Below are 6,320 nucleotides of genomic sequence, written 5' to 3' on the forward strand. Positions count from 1 at the left end.
TCACAACAAGGTAGTGAGTAATTGAACTGCAGTCAGAGAATGTGTAATTGAACTGAGTATTGTCGAGCATGAGCATGTGAGACGTTCTTTGAGAATTATAGTGTTGTTATAGAGCGACTGTTGAAATTAAGTGTATCGGTAAAATTGTATTCGGAAAGAATAAACCAGTTTTATTTAAGAAAGGACTTGTGTTGCTAAAGTTTCGTTGGAATGAATTTACGGAAAAGTAATTAACGAACGAACGGAGACGTAACAGTAGAAATATATGGCAATGTTCATGATGATTTACTGTATGCCCTACACACACAAGTCTATAAAAGCCACATGTACATTTTAGTAAATATATATATGCTTTAAACAGTACTCCTAAGAATATGGCAAGAAAATAACTTGTACAACTGAACTTAGTTCTACATCTACGTAAAAGGCATCATTTTAAGAACTTTTAGTAAACCATGTTTTCATACCTACTAAAATAAAAGGACACTTGAAAACACAATCCGAGAAAAAATTTATTAAAATATAACATCTTTCACAATGAAATTTACAACAGTGACCTAAAGAATGCATGAATACAAACACTGACAAATTGAACAAACAAAATGCAGTTTGAAGAAACTAGAATTCTCTCTTCTAGGCAATGATATCTGAACAAATGTCTCGGGAAAACTACAACAATTATGAAATCCCACATAAACCACAGGACCTTTAAGGAAATGTGTTCAGTATCACAGAAAATCAAAATTGTGAGGAAATATATGATTAATTTCAACAATAAACCAGATTATAATGTTTTATACAAACACCAGGTTCATCAGTTTTCATTCATATGACAAGAACAGCACTTGGCAAATTAAGAACTTTGTGCTTAAAGGAATCTGACCTTGTGAAATGTGACTTCTGTGACACTGAACTGAATTTTGAGATTCAAACCTTATTTATCCTAAAAACAAAGATGCTTTAATACAGCGAAGTGTACTAATAAACTTGGTCCTTACAATAAACAATGTACTTTATGCAGCATTATTAAAAATTGTTGTTTAATATATATTATTTCAGATCATTCAAAACTTCAGAGCTTATCAAAATCGTCACAGCAAATGAAATAAAACTTGAAACATCCAGACCAAAAGCCTATTGATCAAGGTTATATGCAAATTTTTAATTTCCTAACAAGTTCCAAATACAAATTATACAAAATTCATAAATAAACGCACTGTCTACTATGCCTAAAACCAATTAGTATGTGAAACAATCTATTGTTGACAATATGTAAATTGAAAAATAAATAAGTTTGGAATTATTTTTAAGAATTTAAAACTAATTTTTTGTAGATACACTGTTTTTTTAGAACATAGAATGTGATACAGACTAGTATCTATTATTTCCACATTAATTTATTTCCTGGGTAATATATACATTTTTGGAAGAAAAATTTGTTGATTATAAATATTTGCCAAGATATTATACAAAAAAAAAGTGTAAATACTATATTTGTTCACATTTAGATGACATCACCATGAATTTTAATAATAGTTCAATTACCAAACACGCTATGGTTAACGTTCAAGTACATTAGACATCTATTTATTAAACTGGTCTTAAATATCTGTTACTTTGGAAAAAGCTTCTTATACAAATAGTTTACTTTTATGTAAAGAACAGAGGATTTTCCTAGTCAGAAAAGTGTGTTAAATGAACATACTTAGAATTTCCTCTATGTCAAGCTTTCATCATAATGCACGTGTAGAAAAAAAACTATCTACCTATTAGTTTTGTTCTTAAACAGACTTGTTTGCCATAATTAACAAAAAATAATGACATTTAATCAGTTTATATGTGTTTTTCTAGAGTTATTTTTGGCTTGATTGCACCACAATTGTAAAATAATAACAACGTTTAGCACTCTAGACATTTTTGGTTCATTTTAAAACTTGATGAAATAAAAGTATCGTGAAACATAAAACACACAAGGATAGGATTATAAGGAAAAAACATTACAATAAAAACAGCAATATAATATTGCAACTCTCACTATATCATGTAAAAAACAAAGCATCTCTTTCTTAGCAAAATCATTTACTTAACCAGTAAACTGGCACCAAGATTGTGAGGTTTATCATTTAAAAATTCACATTCTGAAACATTTTTTTTTCAAATTTCGTCTTATTACAAAATGACAAACTTGTTTTTATAAAATTGCGAAGACCAACAAGGAATGCAACTTCTAGTAACACTAGACAACAAGTACAACAAATGGTTACTTATAGGTGAAGGGCCAATTAGTTCACAGCATTACATGGGAAAACATTTAAATTTTACCATCAATACGTAGCATATTTTAGTAAGGTGAAGCTGAATCCTATAGTATAGTGGAAACAGGCATGCTTTTTTCATTATGTTTGTGATCATAATCTTATGTCTGTCTTTTTTATATAAATTAAAGGATCCTACAGCTGCTAATTTGATAAAGAAAAATTGAATCATAAGAACTTAACTCCAGAAGAAGCTCTCAAAACATAAATGTCATGTACAGCCATTTAAGAACTAAACATGGCATATTCTGTTTGGCACAAACTTTTGAAATATAACAGCCACTCTTTGACCAAAAAACAAAGACCAATCACTTGACCTTTGACCCTGATATTTTCCAAAATCTGTTTGTTCAAATAAAAATCACAATTCAATGAGCAGATTCACATTCTCGTGTTGTTCTGTAAGTTAAAAAGCTGACTTAGAAAAGTGGTAAGCCATAAAATGAATAGTAAGTTTCTGTCATATTTATTAACAGCATAAAATATATCTAACAATATTATGTTTGTACAATTTCACCTTAACTCTCAAGCATCTTCAATAACGTACAATACCACTATTTGACACAATAATTATATTTCACACCATTTCATTTATAAAATGGTTCTAAAAGTATACAGCGTAAGCTTGGAATCTTTAGAATAAACCTAAATATATATAATTGTCAAAATGTTTACGTACTGATTATTTTAGTCTGATTCTCTTCTTTTTTCTATGACTATAAAAATCACTGTAACTTTTTAAAATTATACACAAAGACAAAGTATTTATTTAATTGTCTACCACTTATAAGTTTAAAATTGTACATGGTCACTAAACATGGGTACTTACCACTTATGCATCTCTTGAAAAAGATACATCTTTGCCACTGTTGTTTTCTGTTGAACGTGACTCATTGTCAGTACAAAAACCTTCCTTTTCTGTACACTAAGTTATATCACTTAAAGAATACATTAATTTTAATTAAAAGCATGAATAACAATACTTTTAATCTTTTTCTTTTCAGTTTTCCACTTGTGCACTTACAGTCCTTTGGCAACTAACATGTGAAAGCTGTAGAATTAGCCAGAAATAACAAGCTTAAAACAAAACCAGTTTAATACTTTTCACGATAGGGTAAGTAAAATCACCTAACAACTAATATGTGAAAGCTGTAGAATTAGCCAGAAATAACAAGCTTAAAACAAAACCAGTTTAATACTTTTCACGATAGGGTAAGTAAAATCACCTAACAACTAACATGTAAATACGACTAAAAACCCAGTGAACTTTGCAAAGCTGAAGCAACTTCTGTACAGTTGACAAACAATAAAATATATTACTGCCTTTCTGTAATCACCACAATTTGTCTCATCCAGAGTTAATAAAATAAACAACATAAAAATAAATAAATTCTTTAAATAGCTTGTGAAATAACAAAAAATACAAAAATAAACATAAAATTTTGAGATCTAGGATCAAACTACGTTCATTTATATCTACAGAGAGGATTTAAAATATTTAAAGGGCTTGCACAAAAATTTAATCTCTAAATTTAAAAAACTTTGTACATTTCTTGTAAAATATATAGTTGTAATCTGATTGGAGTAAACTATTTTTTTTTTATTTAACTTTAACACAACAGCTCATCATTGCATTTAAAAATTATGCTAAACCTTTGTAAGGTCACATCAAACACTATTTTGTATAGTTGAACAATAGCTTCTGTCTGTCAAATAAAATAGTGCTCAACAGTGTTTCTTACAATTAGTCGAAGTTAAAAGTCCCTATTTAACAATACAAAGTTGAATTTGTATTTATAGCAAAGGTATTAAAGCTATCTTCATTGTTCCTAATTTTGAACTAGTGACCAGAAGGAAGGCAGCCAATCAGCAGCAACCTATCACTTACAATCCATGCTAGAACCATCACTTTTATAATGAAAACACAGCTTAAAGTGAGGGGAATGTGTGCTTTCACACCAATTGAAAACCAGCTTACTAGCTCCAAAATCTAGAGATCTACCACAGAGCCAAATTGCACCCTAAAAATTGTTACTCTAAAATCTTTAAATCATGCAAACCCAACACTGCTACTCTTTTTGAAACTTGTATAACAAAAAGTATCTGGATGAATTTTAAACAGAAAAAAAAATCTGTAATATATGTTGATTATAAACACTTATTATCAGAATTATATAACTTATAATGTTAAGATTGTACAATCTGGAGAACAAAACATGATTGTTAATATATTTTTTATATGTGACATATCTAATTCTGCCACATTAATTTTCTAAGTATGCCTACAATTCACATAGGCCTTTATAAAATTTTAGTGGACCGAGTTTCTAGGTGGTCTATCTTTCATTAAATGTTGTTTAATGGAGAACAAAACATGATTGTTAATATATTTTTTATATGTGACATATCTAATTCTGCCACGTTAATTTTATAAGTATGCCTACAATTCACATAGGCCTTTATAAAATTTTAGTGGACCGAGTTTCTAGGTGGTCTATCTTTCATTAAATGTTGTTTAATGGAGAACAAAACGTGATTGTTAATATATTTTTTATATGTGACATATCTAATTCTGGCACGTTAATTTTATAAGTATGTCTACAATTCACATAAGCCTTTATAAAATTTAGGTGACCAAATTTCTAGGTGGTCTATCTTTCATTAAATGTTGTTTAATGGAGAACAAAACGTGATTGTTAATATATTTTTTATATGTGACATATCTAATTCTGGCACGTTAATTTTATAAGTATGTCTACAATTCACATAAGCCTTTATAAAATTTAGGTGACCAAATTTCTAGGTGGTCTATCTTTCATTAAATGTTGTTTTTTGTGTTTGTTACTTGTGACCTTTGATTTTTAAGACTGTATGTAAATGTATACAATGATGGATGGTGAAATACTGCTAACAAAACCCCTTGCCATCAATTAACAACGTTTTTTTCTTCTTGTTTGGGTTATTAATTTTTAATACAGTAATTAAGATTCTTGTCATATAAAACACCTTTTCAACAAACTGTTAACGAACCTTTACACATTTTGTTTCAAGTGGTGCCCCAAAACATGTTTTATCCCTGAAAGTCTTTTTCCAGTTTAAAGCATTAAAGCAGAATACAGAAGTTTATTCTTTAATGTTTAAAAACTACAAAATAAATGTGTTTTGTTCTCAAGCATTTTCTTTCTCTTATGCCTGTGACAGCTACTTTAACCCTTAATATTTAAAGAATTGCTACTAATTAGCATAGAGTCATTTAAAGACTAAATGTCTACAACACTGTGGGCTTTGCTTCACACACACAGGTCTTTAGTGTTGCATCTACTACAAACCATAAAGATTGAGGTCATCAACAATTCCCTACTGAGCTTGACATTAAAGTTAACCTGGGACACATAAGATATGTATTTGGACTAGTTGCTAAAGTGTGTTCAGATGGGGCGAGTAGCTTAATGATGAGTATCTGTTTTAGTTTTGACTTGTTCGCGGTGAAACAAAGATATTAATTTCTCAAATTCACCATGATCAAACCATTTATTTTGAGAAGCACAAAAGGAAGTAACTTAACAGCCAATCAGAAAATGATTATCTTTCTCAGCCTATCAACGTTGATATAATGCTCAATTTCAAAGTCTCTAAAATCAGGGTTTCATACCAATACAAAGTATCTTTGGATATGTGTACACTACACTTAACCTATTTAATTATTTATCAAATATTGTTTAAACATTTTAATGGTTTTATATCTATACTTGTAGCTGACAAGTCTTATTAGCAAACAATTTCTAATGGCTTAAAAAGTTAATGTACAGTCCTGTCGTATGTGTCACTTAAATCTTTTTTTCCTGCTTCTTATTTAACACGTGTACGTTATACACTAAAATGCTTGCTATTAAAAATAAAGTACAAGAAATACAATATAAATATTCTTCTCTATAACTAACCGAACTAAGTAATAAACTACTATGTAATGATTACCTCTTTTGGCTGGAGTTTAATATAATTTTT

The 6,320-nt window shown here is 29.1% G+C and overlaps 1 long non-coding RNA gene across 1 annotated transcript; it reads right to left on the reverse strand.

Annotated features, from left to right (window-relative positions):
- Positions 1–499: 499 nt before the first annotated feature.
- On the reverse strand, positions 500–6,314 carry LOC111087832. The gene is made up of 2 exons (XR_002612460.1): positions 3,542–6,314; positions 500–3,443 (listed from the first exon to the last, which is right to left on the reverse strand). It is a non-coding gene; the product is annotated as an uncharacterized LOC111087832 (long non-coding RNA).
- Between the last annotated feature and the right edge of the window lie 6 nt (positions 6,315–6,320).

This window comes from Limulus polyphemus, unplaced genomic scaffold (assembly GCF_000517525.1).
Source record: "Limulus polyphemus unplaced genomic scaffold, Limulus_polyphemus-2.1.2 Scaffold2714, whole genome shotgun sequence".
Taxonomy (NCBI): domain Eukaryota; kingdom Metazoa; phylum Arthropoda; class Merostomata; order Xiphosura; family Limulidae; genus Limulus; species Limulus polyphemus.